The 19,001-nt window shown below is 47.0% G+C and overlaps 1 pseudogene; it reads right to left on the bottom strand.

Moving 5' to 3' along the window:
• Positions 1–884: 884 nt before the first annotated feature.
• On the bottom strand, positions 885–18,051 carry LOC147984032 (uncharacterized; annotated as a pseudogene).
• Positions 18,052–19,001: the final 950 nt, after the last annotated feature.

Below are 19,001 nucleotides of genomic sequence, written 5' to 3'. Positions count from 1 at the left end.
GTTGTTCGGAGCTCCGAAATGGTATGGAGGTAGAGATTTATATATGGGGTCATGCCGGCAAGTGTACCGGAGGCACCGAAGGGTTCCGAGGGTCTACCAGGGGGTCCACCAGCCTCGGAGACCCACGTGGGCTGTAGGGGGCGCCCTAGCCTAGATGGGCCAGGCGCACCAGCCCCCTGGCCCATGCGCCTAGGGTTTTTGGGTAACCCTAGATGAGGGTGCCCCCTTGACTTGGGGGACAAGCTACCCTTAGGGCGGCTACCTCCTCCTAGGAGGAGGGGCCTAGGACCGACACCCCTTCCCTCCCCCTATATATAGTGGGGAGGTGGGAGGGCAGCCGAACGCCTCCACCCTAGCCCTCCGTCACTCCCAACTTCTCCCACCTCTCCTCCAATACGCGCTTGGCGAAGCCCTGCCGGAATTCCGCTGCTGCCACCACCATCATACCGCCATGTTGGTTCCAATCTCATATGCATCCTCTCTCTTGCTTGTTGGATCAAGAAGGAGAGGACGCCATTGAGCTGGACATGTGCTAATCTCGGAGGGGCCTTTCGTTTGGCACTAGATCGGATTGGATCGCGATTGGATCGTGAAGAGTACGACTACATCAATCATATTACGATGCTAACACTTTCGGTCTACAAGGGTATGCAGACACACTCCCCTCTTGTTGCTATACATCTCCTAGATTAGATCTTGGGTGTTTCATAGGATTTTTTATTTTCATGCTTCGTTCCCCATCACGAACGCGGGGTGGAAAAGCTGCATGGTGCGAACACGTTCTGCATGCTCCTCTCGGCGACTCTTGATTGATCTTCTCTCTGGCTATTCTTCTTGATGAGGGCGGAAAGGCTGTGGTGGTGGAGGACTAGATCATGGCGGATTCAGAAGGAGAGGCCGTCGTGGTGGAATGTGATCAAGTCATGGTTGATGACGAGGAGGTCGTCAAGAGTCAACATGCACGCGCTCCAGGTGATGTTGGCGGATGACGATCTTAGCCGAGGATGCATCAATGAGTTGTTCGCCAAGCTTGAAGCCATCTGCACCAATCGACCGAGCCCTCTGCACCAATCAACATCCAGCAATCGATGTGTGTCACATGCACACATCCGTGGGTGTGCACCAAGTGTGGTGTCCATGGTGTCCATGCAATTTTTCTTTGCATGGGATGCAGCCTGCCGGTGGCAAAAGAGTTGCGTTCTTGAGAGTCCTCAAATTACACCAAACTAAGTTACCACTGCCCTACAAGGCAACATAATCAGGAGGCTTCTCAAATCTACATCAACTTAATTTCACCATTACAATTCAAGTTGAGTCCAAATCAATGTTGGGGGTATCGCTTATCGGGAACTTATCGGTCGACCCATGATAAGGGGTAAATCAGTCAGTTTATCGGCATATCAGCCGATTTATCGCCATATCGGCTGATTTTTCGGCCGATTAATCTTATCGGTCAGACAACGGTAAGCGATAAATTGGCCGATTTATCGGAAGATATCTTGAACAGTGGTTCAAATAGTAAATTGCAGCCTCAACATATTCTTTGTCGATGTTCAAACGAACCGAAGATCACCTTGCCTCTCTAATGCTTGTTTCTTTGAGTGAGGAACCGCGTAGTGGACATGCCCCTTATGCTTGATGATCTCCCTCATGCATGCTTGATGACTCAAATAGATCCTATTGAGCTTTTGATGGGGGTACAAGGGATTCATTAACCTATTGCACACAATATACAAGTACTCAAATCAGTACATAGACAACTAGCAAACCGAATTATGCATATATTTGTAAGGAAAATAGTGCTAAAGCTTTTGGACAATCTCAGCGAGGGTCCTGGGCATATTCTTATGGAACATTGCTTGAATGGAGGCGAACCATCCAAGATCTAATATGTTCAGGTCAGGTGAATTAGGTGGTTGATATATCATTTTAATATCCCAACCACCCCTAGGTGCTTCCTGAACAAAAAGTTGATCATTTGGCAAAATGTGAGTCCTAGCGTTGTCTTGTTGTACGTAGATGGTGTTCCATCTATCGCTCTCGGGCCACTTTTCCTTTATAGCCGGAAGTGCATATTTCACTAAGTACTCCCGAATTTTGTTACTGTCCATGCTATCGGCCGACTTCAGCTCCCATGCCCCCTCAACCTATGGATATAGAAACAAGTAAATTTAATACAAATGAGGATGAATGAATTTAGCTGAAATTAATAACATGAACAAGTACCAACCTATTTTAACTTCTCTTCTTAGCTTGAACCCACTCCATATAAGCACAAATGCCGATCTTGCCATAAAAAACATAGTTGCCTTGAGCATCATACCTTGGTCTTGCCATTGCCGTCAGGAACATGATTTTTTGAATGTGATTTTTATGTTTACATTCGCGGTGTGGTGCCTCCTTTCCATGACTCTAATACATGTTCTAGGTCTTCCGCGTATGATAGAACCATTTCTCGTCGATATGAACCACATCCATATCAGCCCTAAAGTTGGGATCATCATGCATGCTACATGGCTCGAGATGTCTTAGGCAATACTCGACATGAGCCCTATTGTTTGCATCGGTCAAAGAAGGCTTTGGTTCGCTAGTTATTCGTCGAACTCCCTTCTCCTTCAACCTACAAAAATAATAAGAATATTTCAGCTAAATTCTCATGTTCAAAATTACAAGAATATCAAAGTATAGTTCTCACCTTCGCCAAATAGTGGTTCTTGACATGTTCAAATGTCCAGCAACTTGTTCTAAAGTTGTTCTTGAAAGGAAATATGCCCTAGAGGCAATAATAAAGTTGTTATTATATTTCCTTATATCATGATAAATGTTTATTATTCATGCTAGAATTGTATTAACTGGAAACTTAGTACATGTGTGAATACATAGACAAACAAAGTGTCACTAGTTTGCCTCTACTTGACTAGCTCGTTGAATCAATGATGGTTATGTTTCCTAACCATAGAAATGAGTTGTCATTTGATTAACGGGGTCACATCATTAGAGAATGATGTGATTGACTTGACACATCCGTTAGCTTAGCACGATGATCGTTTAGTTTGTTGCTACTGCTTTCTTCATGACTTATACATGTTCCTCGGACTATGAGATTATGCAACTCCCGAATACCGGAGGAACACCATGTGTGCTATCAAACGTCACAACGTAACTGGGTGATTATAAAGATGCTCTACAGGTGTCTCCGATGGTGTTTGTTGATTTGGCATAGATCAAGATTAGGATTTGTCACTCTGAGTATCGGAGAGGTATCTCTGGGCCCTCTCCGTAATGTACATCACTATAAGCCTTGCAAGCAATGTAACTGAGTTAGTTACGGGATGTAGCATTACGGAACGACTAAAGAGACTTGCCAGTAAAGATATTGAACTAGGTATTGAGATACCGTCGATCGAATCTCGGGCAAGTAACATACCAATGACAAAGGGAACAACGTATATCGTTATGCGGTTTGACCGATAAAGATCTTAGTAAAATATGTAGGAACCAATATGACCATCCAGGTTCCGCTATTGGTTATTGACCGGATACATGTCTCGGTCATGTCTACATAGTTCTCGAACCCGTAGGGTCCGCACGCTTAACGTTCGGTGACGATCAGTATTATGAGTTTATGTGTTTGGATGTACCGAAGGTAGTTTAGAGTCCCGGATTTGATCACGGACATGACGGGGAGTCTCGAAATGGTCGAGACGTAAATATCGATATATTGGAAGCCTATGTTTGGATATCGGAATGGTTCCGGGTGAGATCCGGAGTATACCAGAGCACCGGGAGGTTATCGGAATCCCCCGGGAGGTATATGGGCCTTATTGGGCCTTAGTGGGAGAGAGGGGAAAGGAGCAAAGGAGGGCCCCCCCAAGACCAATCCGAATTGGGAGGGGGGCCGCCCCCCCTTTCCTTCCACCTTCCTCCTCCTTCCTTCTCTCCTAATCCAACTAGGGAAGGGGAGGGAATCCTACTCCCGGTGGGAGTAGGACTCCCCTTGGGGCGCGCCTAGGAGGCCGACCCCCTCCCCCTCCTCCACTCCTTTATATATGGGGGAGGGGGCACCCCATAGACACACAAGTTGATCATTGATCTTTTAGCCGTGTGCGGTGCCCCCTCCACCATAATCCACCTCGATAATATCGTAGCGTGTTTAGGCAAAGCCCTGTTCCGGTAGCAACATCATCACCGTCATCACGCCATCGTGCTGACGAAGCTCTCCTTCGAAGCTCTACTGGATCGTGAGTTCGCGGGACGTCACCGAGCCAAACGTGTGCAGATCGCGGAGGTGTCGTACCTTCGGTGCTAGATCGGTCGATCATGAAGACATACAACTACATCAACCACGTTGTCATAACGCTTCCTCTTACGGTCTACGAGGGTATGTAGACAATACTCTCCCCTCTCGTTGCTATGCATCACCATGATCTTGTGTGTGCCTAGGATTTTTTTTGAAATTACTACATTTCCCAACAGTTCTCTCTCCAGGTGGGATGGATTCCAATGCATCTATGTTTAACTTAACATTCTTCCTTCCTGATTTCAACTTTTGATTGTTTTTCACTGAAGTAATTGAAAGAAATATGCCCTGGAGGCAATAATAAAGTTGTTATTTATATTTCCTTATATCATGATAAATTTTTATTATTCATGCTAGAATTGTATTAACCGGAAACTTAGTACATGTGTGAATACATAGACAAACAGAGTGTCCCTAGTATGCCTCTACTAGACTAGCTCGTTAATCAAAGATGGTTAAGTTTCCTAGCCATACACATGTGTTGTCATTTGATGAATGGGATCACATCATTAGAGAATGATGTGATGGACAAGACCCATCGGTTAGCTTAGCACTATGATCGTTTAGTTTGTTGCTATTGCTTTCTTCATGACTTATACATGTTCCTATGACTATGGGATTATGCAACTCCCGAATACCGGAGGAACACTTAGTGTGCTATCAAACATCACACCGTAACTGGGTGATTATAAAGATGTTCTATAGGTGTCTCCGATGGTGTTTGTTGAGTTGGCATAGATCGAGATTAGGATTTGTCACTCCGATTGTCGGAGAGGTATCTTTGGGCCCTCTCGATAATGCTCATCACTATAAGCCTTGCAAGCAATGTGACTAAAGACTTAGTTACGTGATGTGCATTACGGAACGAGTAAAGAGACTTGCCGGTGACGAGTTTGAACTAGGTATGAGGATACCGACGATCGAATCTCGGGCAAGTAACATACCGATGACAAAGGGGACAACGTATGTTGTTATGCGGTTTGACCGATAAACATCTTCGTAGAATATGTAGGAGCCAATATGAGCATCCAGGTTCTGCTATTGCTTATGGACCAGAGATGTGTTTCGGTCATGTCTACATAGTTCTAAAACCCGTAGGGTCCGCACGCTTAACCTTATTGACCGGAGATGTGTCTCGGTCATGTCTACATAGTTATCGAACCCATAGGGTCCGCACGCTTAACGTTTGATGACGATTTGTATTATGAGTTATGTGATTTGATGTACCGAAGGTTGTTCGGAGTCCCGGATGAGATCACGAACATGACGAGGAGTCTTGAAATGGTCGAGACATAAAGATCGATATATTGGAAAGCTATATTCGGACATTGGAAAGGTTCTGAGTGATTCGGGTATTTTTCAGAGTACCGGAGAGTTACGGGAATTCGTTGGGGGAAGTAGTGGCCTTAATGGGCCATACGGGAAAGGAGAGAAGGGCCTCATGTTGGGGAACGTAGTAATTTCAAAAAAATTCCTATGCACACGCAAGATCATGGTGATGCATAGCAACGAGAGGGGAGAGTGTGATCTACGTACCCTCGTAGACCGAAAGCGGAAGCGTTATGACAACGCGGTTGATGTAGTCGTACGTCTTCACGGCCCGACCGATCAAGCACCGAAACTACGGCACCTCCGAGTTCTAGCACACGTTCAGCTCGATGACGATCCCCGGACTCTGATCCAGCAAAATGTCGGGGAAGAGTTCCGTCAGCACGACGGCGTGGTGACGATCTTGATGTTCTACTGTCGCAGGGCTTTGCCTAAGCACCACTACAATATTATCGAGGACTATGGTGGAAGGGGGCACCGCACACGGCTAAGAGAACGATCTTAGAGATCAACTTCTGTCTCTAGGGGTGCCCCCTGCCCCCGTATATAAAGGAGCCATGGGGGGTGCGGCCGGCCCTAGGAGGAGGCGCGCAGGAGGAGTCCTACTCCTACCGGGAGTAGGACTCCCCCCTTTCCCTAGTTGGATTAGGACTTGGGGAAGAAGGAAGAGAGGGAAGAAAGGAAAGGGGGGCGCCGCCCCCCCTCCTTGTCCAATTCGGACTTGGGGGGGGGGAGGGGCGCGTGGCAGCCCCTAGGCCTCCTCTCCTCTTCCTCCACTAGACCCATTAAGGCCCATTAGGTTACCAGGGGGTTCCGGTAACCTCCCGGTACTCCGGTAAAATGCCGATTTCACCCGGAACACTTTCGACGTCCAAACATAGGCTTCCAATATATCAATCTTTATGTCTCGACCATTTCGAGACTCCTCGTCATGTCCGTGATCACATCCGGGACTCCGAACTAACTTCGGTACATCAAAATATATAAACTCATAATGAAACTGTCATCGTAACGTTAAGCGTGCGGACCCTACGGGTTCGAGAACAATGTAGACATGACCGAGACATGTCTCCGGTCAATAACCAATAGCGGAACCTGGATGCTCATATTGGCTCCCACATATTCTACGAAGATCTTTTATCGGTCAGACCGCATAACAACATCCTTTGTTCCCTTTGTCATCGGTATGTTACTTGCCCGAGATTCGATCGTCGGTATCTCAATACCTAGTTCAATCTCGTTACCAGCAAGACTCTTTACTCATTTCGTAATACATCATCTCACAACTAACTCATTAGTTACAATGCTTGCAAGGCTTATGTGATGTGCATTACCGAGAGGGCCCAGAGATACCTCTCCGACAATCGGAGTGACAAATCCTAATCTCAAAATACGCCAACCCAACATGTACCTTTGGAGACACCTGTAGAGCTCCTTTATAATCACCCAGTTACGTTGTGACGTTTGGTAGCACACAAAGTGTTCCTCCGGCAAACGGGAGTTGCATAATCTCATAGTCATAGGAACATGTATAAGTCATGAAGAAAGCAATAGCAACATACTAAACGATCGGGTGCTAAGCTAATGGAATGGGTCATGTCAATCACATCATTCTCCTAATAATGTGACCCCGTTAATCAAATGACAACACATGTCTATGGTTAGGAAACATAACCATCTTTGATTAACGAGCTAGTCAAGTAGAGGCACACTAGTGACGTTTAGTTTGTCTATGTATTCACACAAGTACTATGTTTCCGGATAATACAATTCTAGCATGAATAATAAACATTTATCATGATATAAGGAAATAAATAATAAATTTATTATTGCCTCTAGGGCATATTTCCTTCAGTCTCCCACTTGCACTAGAGTCAATAATCTAGATTACACAGTAATGATTCTAACACCCATGGAGCTTTGGTGTTGATCATGTTTTGCTCGTGGAAGAGGCTTAGTCAACGGGTCTGCTACATTCAGATCCGTATGTATCTTGCAAATCTCTATGTCTCCCACCTGGACTAGATCCCGGATGGAATTGAAGCATCTCTTGATGTGCTTGGTTCTCTTGTGAAATCTGGATTCCTTTGCCAAGGCAATTGCACCAGTATTGTCACAAAAGATTTTCATTGGACCCGATGCACTAGGTATGACACCTAGATTGGATATGAACTCCTTCATCCAGACTCCTTCGTTTGCTGCTTCCGAAGCAGCTATGTACTTCGCTTCACATGTAGATCCCGCCACAATGCTTTGTTTAGAACTGCACCAACTGACAGCTCCACCGTTTAATGTAAACACGTATCCGGTTTGCGATTTAGAATCGTCCGCATTAGTGTCAAAGCTTGCATCAATGTAACCATTTACAATGAGCTCTTTGTCACCTCCATATACGAGAAACATATCCTTAGTCCTTTTCAGGTATTTCAGGATGTTCTTGACCGCTGTCCAGTGATCCACTCCTGGATTACTTTGGTACCTCCCTTCTAGACTTAGAGCAAGACATACATCAGGTCTGGTACACAGCATTGCATATATGATAGAGCATATGACTGAAGCATAGGGAACATCTTTCATTTTCTCTCTATCTTCTGCAGTGGTCGGGCATTGAGTCTTACTCAATTTCACACCTTGTAACACAGGCAAGAATCCTTTCTTTGCTTGATCCATTTTGAACTTCTTCAAAACTTTGTCAAGGTATGTGCTTTGTGAAAGTCCAATTAAGCGTCTTGATCTATCTCTATAGATCTTAATGCCCAATATGTAAGCAGCTTCACCGAGGTCTTTCATTGAAAAACTCTTATTCAAGTATCCCTTTATGCTATCCAGAAATTCTATATCATTTCCGATTAGTAATATGTCATCTACATATAATATTAGAAATGCTACAGAGCTCCCACTCACTTTCTTGTAAATACATACTTCTCCAAAAGTCTTTACAAAACCAAATGCTTTGATCACACTATCAAAGCGTTTATTCCAACTCCGAGAGGCTTGCACCAGTCCATAAATGGATCGCTGGAGCTTGCACACTTTGTTAGCTCCCTTTGGATTGACAAAACCTTCCGGCTGCATCATATACAACTCTTCTTCCAGAAATCCATTCAGGAATGCAGTTTTGACATCCATCTGCCAAATTTCATAATCATAAAATGCGGCCATTGCTAACATGATTCAGACAGACTTAAGCATCGCTACGGGTGAGAAGGTCTTATCGTAGTCAATCCCTTGAACTTGTTGAAAACCTTTTGCGACAAGTCGAGCTTTGTAGACAGTAACATTACCGTCAGCGTCAGTCTTCTTCTTGAAGATCCATTTATTCTCAATTGCTTGCCGATCTTTGGGCAAGTAAACCAAAGTCCACACTTTGTTCTCATACATGGATCCCATCTCAGATTTCATGGCTTCAAGACATCTTGCGGAATCTGGGCTCACCATCGCTTCTCCATAGTTCGTAGGTTCATCATGATCCAGTGGCATGACTTCCAGAACAGGATTACCGTACCACTCTGGTGCGGATCTTACTCTGGTTGATCTACGAGGTTCAGTAGTATCTTGTTCTGAAGTTTCATGATCATCATCATTAGCTTCCTCACTAATTGGTGTAGGTGTCACAGAAACCGATTTCTGTGATGTACTACTTTCCAATAAGGGAGCAGGTACAATTACCTCATCAAGTTCTACTTTCCTCCCACTCACTTCTTTCGAGAGAAACTCCTTCTCTAGAAAGTTTCCGAATTTAGCAACAAAAGTCTTGCCTTCGGATCTGTGATAGAAGGTGTATCCAATAGTTTCCTTTGGATATCCTATGAAGACACATTTCTCCGATTTGGGTTCGAGCTTATCAGGTTGAAGTTTTTTCACATAAGCAACGCAGCCCCAAACTTTCAGAAACCACAACTTTGGTTTCTTGCCAAACCACAGTTCATAAGGTATCGTCTCAACGGATTTTGATGGTGCCCTATTTAACGTGAATGCGGCCGTCTCTAAAGCATAACCCCAAAACGATAGCGGTAAATCAGTAAGAGACATCATAGATCGCACCATATCTAGTAAAGTACGATTACGACGTTCGAACACACCATTATGCTGTGGTGTTCCGGGTGGCGTGTGTTGCGAAACTATTCCGCATTGTTTCAAATGTACACCAAACTCGTAACTCAAATATTCTCCTCCACGATCAGATCGTAGGAATTTTATTTTCTTGTTACGATGATTTTCAATTTCACTCTGAAATTCTTTGAACTTTTCAAATGTTTCAGACTTATGTTTCATTAAGTAGATATACCCATATCTGCTTAAGTCATCTGTGAAGGTGAGAAAATAACGATATCCTCCATGAGCCTCAACATTCATCGGACCACATACATGTGTATGTATGATTTCCAACAAATCTGTTGCTCTCTCCATAGTACTGGAGAACGGTGTTTTTGTCATCTTACCCATAAGGCACGGTTTGCAAGTACCAAGTGATTCATAATGAAGTGGTTCCAAAAGTCCATTAGTATGGAGTTTCTTCATGCGCTTTACACCGGTATGACCTAAACGGCAGTGCCCCAAATAAGTTGCACTATCATTATCAACTCTGCATCTTTTGGATTCAACATTATGAATGTGTGTGTCACTACTATCGAGATTTAATAAGAATAGACCATTCTTCATGGGTGCATGACCATAAAAGATTTTACTCATATAAATAGAACAACCATTATTCTCTGATTTAAATGAATAACCGTCTCGCATCAAACAAGATCCAGATATAATGTTCATGCTCAACGCTGGCACCAAATAACAATTATTTAGGTCTAATATTAATCCCGAAGGTAGATGTAGAGGTAGCGTGCCGACCGCGATCACATCGTCTTTGGAACCATTTCCCACGCGCATCGTCACCTCGTCCTTAGCCAATCTTCGCTTAATCCATAGTCCCTGTTTCGAGTTGCAAATGTTAGCAACGGAACCAGTATCAAATACCCAGGTGCTACTGCGAGCATTAGTAAGGTACACATCAATAACATGTATATCGCATATACCTTTGTTTACCTTGCCATCCTTCTTATCCGCCAAATACTTGGGGCAGTTTCGCTTCCAGTGACCAGTCTGCTTGCAGTAGAAGCACTTAGTTTTAGGCTTAGGTCCAGATTTGGGTTTCTTCTCTTGAGCAGCAACTTGCTTGCTGTTCTTTTTAAAGTTCCCCTTCTTCTTCCCTTTACCCTTTTTCTTGAAACTAGTGGTCTTGTTGACCATCAACACTTTATGCTCCTTCTTGATTTCTACCTCCGCAGCTTTCAGCATTGCGAAGAGCTCGGGAATAGTCTTATTCATCCCTTGCATATTATAGTTCATCACGAAGCTCTTGTAGCTAGGTGGCAGTGATTGGAGAATTCTGTCAATGACGCAATCATCTGGAAGATTAACTCCCAATTGAATCAAGTGATTATTATACCCAGACATTTTGAGTATATGCTCACTGAAAGAACAGTTCTCCTCCATCTTGCAGCTATAGAACTTATTGGAGACTTCATATCTCTCAATCCGGGCATTTTCTTGAAATATTAACTTCAACTCCTGGAACATCTCATATGCTCCATGACGTTGAAAACGTCGTTGAAGTCCCGATTCTAAGCCGTAAAGCATGGCACACTGAACTATCGAGTAGTCATCAGCTTTGCTCTGCCAGACGTTCATAACATCTGGTGTTGCTCCAGCAGCAGGCCTGACACCCAACGGTGCTTCCAGGACGTAATTCTTCTGTGCAGCAATGAGGATAATCCTCAAGTTACGGACCCAGTCCGTGTAATTGCTACCATCATCTTTCAACTTTGCTTTCTCAAGGAACGCATTAAAATTCCACGGAAGAATAGCACGGGCCATCTATCTACAATCAAACATAAACAAGCAAGATACTATCAGGTACTAAGTTCATGATAAATTTAAGTTCAATTAATCATATTACTAAAGAACTCCCACTTATATAGACATCCCTCTAATCCTCTAAGTGATCACGTGATCCAAATCAACTAAACCATGTCCGATCATCACGTGAGATGGAGTAGTTTCATTGGTGAACATCACTATGTTGATCATATCTACTATATGATTCACGCTTGACCTTTCGGTCTCCATGTTCCGAGGCCATATTTGTATATGCTTGGCTCGTCAAGTATAACCTGAGTATTCTGCGTGTGCAACTGTTTTGCACCCGTTGTATTTGAACGTAGAGCCTATCACACCCGATCATCACGTGGTGTCTCAGCACGAAGAACTTTCGCAATGGTGCATACTCAGGGAGAACACTTCTTGATAATTAGTGAGAGATCATCTTAAAATTCTACCGTCAATCAAAGCAAGATAAGATGTATAAAAGATAAACATCACATGCAATCAATATAAGTGATATTATATGGCCATCATCATCTTGTGCTTGTGATCTCCATCTTCGAAGCACCATCATGATCACCATCGTCACCGGCGCGACACCTTGATCATCATCGTAGCATCGTTGTCGTCTTGCCAATCTTATGCTTCCACGACTATCGCTACCGCTTAGTGATAAAGTAAAGCATTACAGCGCAATTGCATTGCATACAATAAAGCGACAACCATATGGCTCATGCCTGTTGCCGATAACTCAGTTACAAAACATGATCATCTCATACAATAAAATTTAGCATCATGTCTTGACCATATCACATCACAACATGCCCTGCAAAAACAAGTTAGACGTCCTCTACTTTGTTGTTGCAAGTTTTACGTGGCTGCTACGGGCTTAGCAAGAACCGTTCTTACCTACGCATCAAAACCACAACGATAGTTTGTCAAGTTGGTGCTATTTTAACCTTCGCAAGGACCGGGCGTAGCCACACTTGGTTCAACTAAAGTTGGAGAAACTGACACCCGCTAGCCACCTTTGTGCAAAGCACGTCGGGAGAACCGGTCTTGCGTAAGCGTACACGTAATGTTGGTCCGGGCCGCTTCGTCCAACAATACCGCCGAACCAAAGTATGACATGCTGGTAAGCAGTATGACTTATATCGCCCACAACTCACTTGTGTTCTACTCGTGCATATAGCATCAACGCATAAAACCTAGGCTCTGATACCACTGTTGGGGAACTTAGTAATTTAAAAAAAATTCCTACGCACACGCAAGATCATGGTGATGCATAGAAATGGGAGGGGAGAGTGTGATCTACGTACCCTCGTAGACCGAAAGCGAAAGCGTTATGACAACGCGGTTGATGTAGTCGTACGTCTTCACGGCCCGACCGATCAAGCACCGAAACTACGGCACCTCCGAGTTCTAGCACACGTTCAGCTCGATGACGATCCCCGGACTCCGATCCAGCAAAGTGTCGGGGAAGAGTTCCGTCAGCACAACGGCGTGGTGACGATCTTGATGTTCTACTGTCGCAGGCCTTCGCCTAAGCACCACTACAATATTATCGAGGACTATGGTGGAAGGGGGCCCCGCACACGGCTAAGAGAACGATCTTAGAGATCAACTTCTGTCTCTAGGGGTGCCCCCTGCCCCCGTATATAAAGGAGCCATGGGGGGTGCGGCCGGCCCTAGGAGGAGGCGCGCAGGAGGAGTCCTACTCCTACCGGGAGTAGGACTCCCCCCTTTCCCTAGTTGGATTAGGACTTGGGGAAGAAGGAAGAGAGGGAAGAAAGGAAAGGGGGGGGGGCGCCGCCCCCCTCCTTGTCCAATTCGGACTTGGGGGGGAGGGGTGCGCGACAGCCCCTAGGCCTCCTCTCCTCTTCCTCCACTAGGCCCATTAAGGCCCATTAGTTACCGGGGGGTTCCGGTAACCTCCCGGTACTTTGGTAAAATGCCGATTTCACCCGGAACACTTTCGACGTCCAAACATAGGCTTTCAATATATCAATCTTTATGTCTCGACCATTTCGAGACTCCTCGTCATGTCCGTGATCACATCCGGGACTCCGAACTAACTTCGGTACATCAAAATATATAAACTCATAATGAAACTGTCATCGTAACATTAAGCGTGCGGACCCTACGGGTTCGAGAACAATGTAGACATGACCGAGACATGTCTCCGGTCAATAACCAATAGCAGAACCTGGATGCTCATATTGGCTCCCACATATTCTATGAAGATCTTTTATCGGTCAGACCGCATAACAACATCCTTTGTTCCCTTTGTCATCGGTATGTTACTTGCCCGAGATTCGATCGTCGGTATCTCAATACCCAGTTCAATCTCGTTACCGGCAAGTATCTTTACTCGTTTCGTAATACATCATCTCACAACTAACTCATTAGTTGCAATGCTTGCAAGGCTTATGTGATGTGCATTACCGAGAGGGCCCAGAGATACCTCTCCGACAATCGGAGTGACAAATCCTAATCTCGAAATACACCAACCCAACATGTACCTTTAGAGACACCTGTAGAGTTTCTTTATAATCACCCAGTTACGTTGTGACGTTTGGTAGCACACAAAGTGTTCCTCCGGCAAACGGGAGTTGCATAATCTCATAGTCATAGGAACATGTATAAGTCATGAAGAAAGCAATAGCAACATACTAAACGATCGGGTGCTAAGCTAATGGAATGGGTCATGTCAATCACATCATTCTCCTAATAATGTGACCCCGTTAATCAAATGACAACACATGTCTATGGTTAGGAAACATAACCATCTTTGATTAACGAGCTAGTCAAGTAGAGGCACACTAGTGACGTTTAGTTTGTCTATGTATTCACACAAGTATTATGTTTCCGGATAATACAATTCTAGCATGAATAATAAACATTTATCATGATATAAGGAAATAAATAATAACTTCATTATTGCCTCTAGGGCATATTTCCTTCAGTCCTCAAGGGGTGGCCGCGCCCCCCCCATGGCAAGTTTGAATTGGACTAGGGAGGGGGCGGCGCCCCCCTCTCTTTCCTTCTCCCTCTCCTACTCCTTCCCTCTCTCCCCTCTTGGAAAAGGAAGGGGACTCCAACTAGGATTGGGAATCCTAGTTGGACTCCCCTATAGGCGCGCCCCTCCTAGGTCGGCCTCCTCTTCCCCCTCCTTTATATACGTGGGCAAGGGGCACCCCAAAGGCACTCCAAGATTTGTCTTAGCCGTGTGCGGTGCCCCCCTCCATAGTTTTCCACCTCGGCCATATTGTCGTAGTGCTTAGGCGAAGCCCTACATCGGTAACTTCATCATCACCGTCACCACGCCGTCGTGCTGAAGAAAATCTCCCACGACCTCAACTGGATCAAGAGTACGAGGGACGTCACCGATCTGAACATGTGCAAATCACGGAGATGTCGTGCGTTCGGTACTTGGATCGTTTGGATCGCAAAGACATTTGACTACTTCAACCGCGTTACTAAATGCTTCTGCTTTTGGTCTACGAGGGTACGTAGACACACTCTTCCCCGCTCTTTGCTATGCATCTCCTAGATAGATCTTGTGTGATTGTAGGAATTTTTTTGAAATACTGCGTTCCCCAACAGTGGCATCCGAGCCAGGTCTATGCGTAGATGTTATATGCACGAGTAGAACACAAAGGAATTGTGGGCGTGGGTATATACATATTGCTTACCGTCACTAGTTGTTTCTTGATTCGGCAGTATTGTTGGATGAAGTAGCCCGGACCGACATTACATGACCGCGTTCTTGAGACTGGTTCTACCGACGTGCTTTGCACACAGGTGGCTGACGGGTGTCAGTTTCTCCAACTTTAGTTGAATTGGATTCAATGAACAGGGTTCTTTCTGAAGATCAAAAAACAATCACTATACCGCGTTGTGGTTTTTGATGTGTAGGTAAGAACGGTTCTTGCTAAGCCAGTAGCAGCCACGTAAAACTTGCAACAACAGAGTAGAGGACGTCTAACTTGTTTTTGCAGGGCATGTTGTGATGTGATATGGTCAAGACATGATGATATAAAAATTGTTGTATGAGATAATCATATTTTGTTAAAGTTATCGACAACTGGCAGGAGCCTTATGGTTGTCTCTTTATTGCATAAGATGCAAGCGCCATATAATTGCTTTACTTTATCGCTATGTGATAGCAATAGTTGCAAAAGCAATAGTTGGCAAGACGACCATGTGACGAAACATTGATAGAGATCAAGATGATGGAGATCATGGTGTCATGCCGGTGACGATGGAGATCATGACGATACTTTGGAGATGGAAATCAAAGGCACAAGATGATGATGACCATGTCATGTCACATATTTTGATTGCATGTGATGTTTATATTTTGTGCATCTTATTTTTGCTTAGTACGACGGTAGCATTATGAGATGATCCCTTACTAAAATTTCAAGGTATAAGTGTTCTCCCTGAGTATGCACCGTTGCGACAAAAAACTATTCCCGTGATGCCTACACCAATTACTGAGGAAGCTAATGATGATGATCATGAAACTTCAGATCAAGTTACTACCTGTCGGTGAGAACGACACCTATGGGATCACTGGGATCCCTTCTACGGTCGGCGGGCGTGGGGTCATGAGAAGAGCAGGTTTAGGAGCAAGCACACAGGTCATTTACCCAGGTTCAGGCCGCGAGGATGCGTAAAACCCTAGTCCTGCTTTGGTGGATGTATCGAGTGTTCTTGAGCTTTTTGAACTAGCTACAGTGCTTGTGCCGTCCCAAAAAGCCGAATCCCTCTCCTGGTCGCCTCGGGCCTCCTTTTATAGGGAAAAGGGGTTGCCACAGTGGCACACAGGAGGTGGAAAGGCCTACAGTGCACGAGCTTATCGCACGGCATTACGGGACAAAGTGCATTAAATGCGCTACGTAGGTGTCCATTAGCTTTATCGGGGACGGGAACGAGGCCCGTCCCATCCGTCGCCGCTTCGCCTCGCTTCGACACGAGCCCAAACTAGTGATGCATGCAGCGCCATGTAGGCAGGCAGGCAGTTGAGGTGGCGCGGTGGTAGGGCCTTCATGAAGATCTGCATGCCGCCACGCATGTGCTTGCTGATTTGGCCTAGAAGCTGCATGTTGCCACGCAGGTGCCTGCCCAGCTGGTTGGGATGGCAGCTGCATGCGAACGGCGGTGGAGTCTTGGCTGATGCGGGCCTGGCAGTGGCCCTACTGATGCCCTCGGCAAGGGTCTTGTTGGGGGCCCGGCAAGGGTCTTGCCATGGCATTGCTGTCATCCCCGGCAAGGGTCTTGCCATGGCATTGCTGTCATCCCTGGCAAGGGTCTTGCCGGGGGTCTTGTGGATTTCCTCGGCTAGGATCCTGCCGAGGGTCGCCGTCTTCTAATCCTCATCTGATCTTGTGTTTATGATCTTGACGAAGATTTGCATGCCACTACAGAGGCGCCTCCCGAGCCTTGGTCCCAACACAGTTGTTTGGGTCGGAGCTTGGGGGCTCAAGGGTGGCTCGCTCTGCCGGTGTTGGGCAAGTTGCCCCGGCAAGGCTCTTGCCGGGGCTGCGGGGCGCCGCCTCGGCAAGGATCTTGCTGAGGGAGTCCACCTCGCCCTCTTGCCCTCTTGCCCTCCCGAGCTTCTGGTCTTGGCGTCACCTTGGTTGTCTCATGCTTCGTCTTCTCTCCGGCTTCCCTTCTCTGCCCTGCTAAGTGTGGCCGCGGCGCGTGGCCCTGACTGCCCGTGCACAAGTAAAGGGGCCAAAAGGAGAGCCCCTACTTTTGTACACAGACAAGAGCCCCCGGGCCTGGGACACACATAAGCGTGACGCGTTGTTGGGCCAGGCCCAGAATGGTGCGCAGGGAGGTGGGGCGCATTTTACCGTAGTAACTTCTCGTCCGCTGCGCTTCCCCACGACCCGTGTTGAACGCGTGACATGGATGGCCGTGTGTGACGTGGGGGTCATGCGTGGGGCGGTTCTCGCACGCATGTGTCACATCGTGGTAAAGAGGCGGCCCGTGCCTTCCCCGTAAAAGGAGGGAGGCGTAGAGGCACATGCCATTTACTTGGGTGGACTAGGGTCGTGGTCTTCAAGGTGCCCGCGCCCCACGATCACGGGGTGGGGAGCAGCCGCTTCGCCCGTCCCTTTAATGCTGCTCGCTCGCCATGTGTCCTACATGCAGGTGGCAGGAGGTGGAGGCGGGAAACCGGGCCGTTGTTGATTGGGGCAGCGGGCCGGTCCTAATTCCCTGCGCCCCCCGATGATTGGATTGGTCGAGTGCCGCGGCCGAGCCCCGACTCTGCCCCTTCATAAGAAGGGGAGGGGGCGGCATTCCACATTCTTCCATCATCCGTCTCCTTCCACCTCTGCTTTTTTCTTCCATACGCCATGGCGAGAGGAGACGCTGGCCATTCGACGATGGCAGCGAGGGTTGCTGCTCGTCAGCACGTTCCTCCTCCCCAAGAGCTCGTGGCGGCGGAACCGGTCACGAGAGGAAGGGGGAGGGGTGAGGCCGAGGTCGTCACGACGCTCGAGGGAGAGGAGGACGGGGCAGCGCATCGGCCTCGCCTCCGCCAGCGATGCCTCCCCCAACGGAGCGCCACGTCGGGGACCGGCCCCACGAGTTCTTCATCAGGCTACGCAGGCCACCGCGTCGCCGTCTCTGTCTCCCTACTGCATTTGCTCGAGAGATGGAGCTCGATCCACCCCAGACACTCTGGTTGCACATGAAGGGTTGCGGCAACAGCGACACGCGGGTCGATGTCGGCTTCCCTGCTCCTCACGTCATGTACCTCCTCCACGGATGGAAGACATTCACACGCAACCATAGCTTGACGGCGGGGCTTATCGTCTACTTCAAGTTAACAGAGGGCAGCGTGCTCTCCGTCAAGGTCTTTGGAGATCTCGAAACTCGCTTGAAGTGCTGCATGGAGAGCTCCTCCAACGATGAAGATTCCTCCTCAAGCGGGAGTGACGAGGAGGACAGCGATGACGCGGGAGTCGAGCGGCAGGATGCCGACTCTGACTTCGACTGACCGCGCCGCCCCTCCCTCGGCCACGCGTCTTGCCGAGGGCCATCCTCGCCAAGCTCTCCATTGGGGTGTTACCCATCGTCTCCTTGGGTGGCCGGCGTAGGAGGGTCGGAGAAGGCGAAGAAGGTGGGTGGCGGCCGTCAAATCGGAGTACGCGGGCACCGACGCCTTCGTCGCGTATTGCCGGCCCGCTGCCTCGTCTTCCAACTCCTTTCCTGGTACCAAGATGTTCTCTTGGTGCCTTCTGCTCCTCGCACCTCGCCTAGGCTCTCTTTTCGCCCTCCTGCCCTCTTGTTCCACCTTCTGAGGAGAGGGACAAGAAAGGGATTACGGGCAACTTATCTTTTTTTAGTTTGTAAGCCTGCGGGCACTTGTTAATTTTAAGACTTGTTATCCCCTTGCTCATGTTTTTAATTTCGTATGAACTGTACCTGTATGGGATGTTTTTAATGAAAAGGGGTGATTGCCGGGTTCTTT

This window comes from Triticum urartu, chromosome 2A (assembly GCF_056163025.1).
Source record: "Triticum urartu cultivar PI428250 chromosome 2A, HENAU_Tu73, whole genome shotgun sequence".
Classification (NCBI taxonomy): Eukaryota; Viridiplantae; Streptophyta; class Magnoliopsida; order Poales; family Poaceae; genus Triticum; species Triticum urartu.
This window is presented reverse-complemented; position numbering and strand designations above follow the sequence as displayed.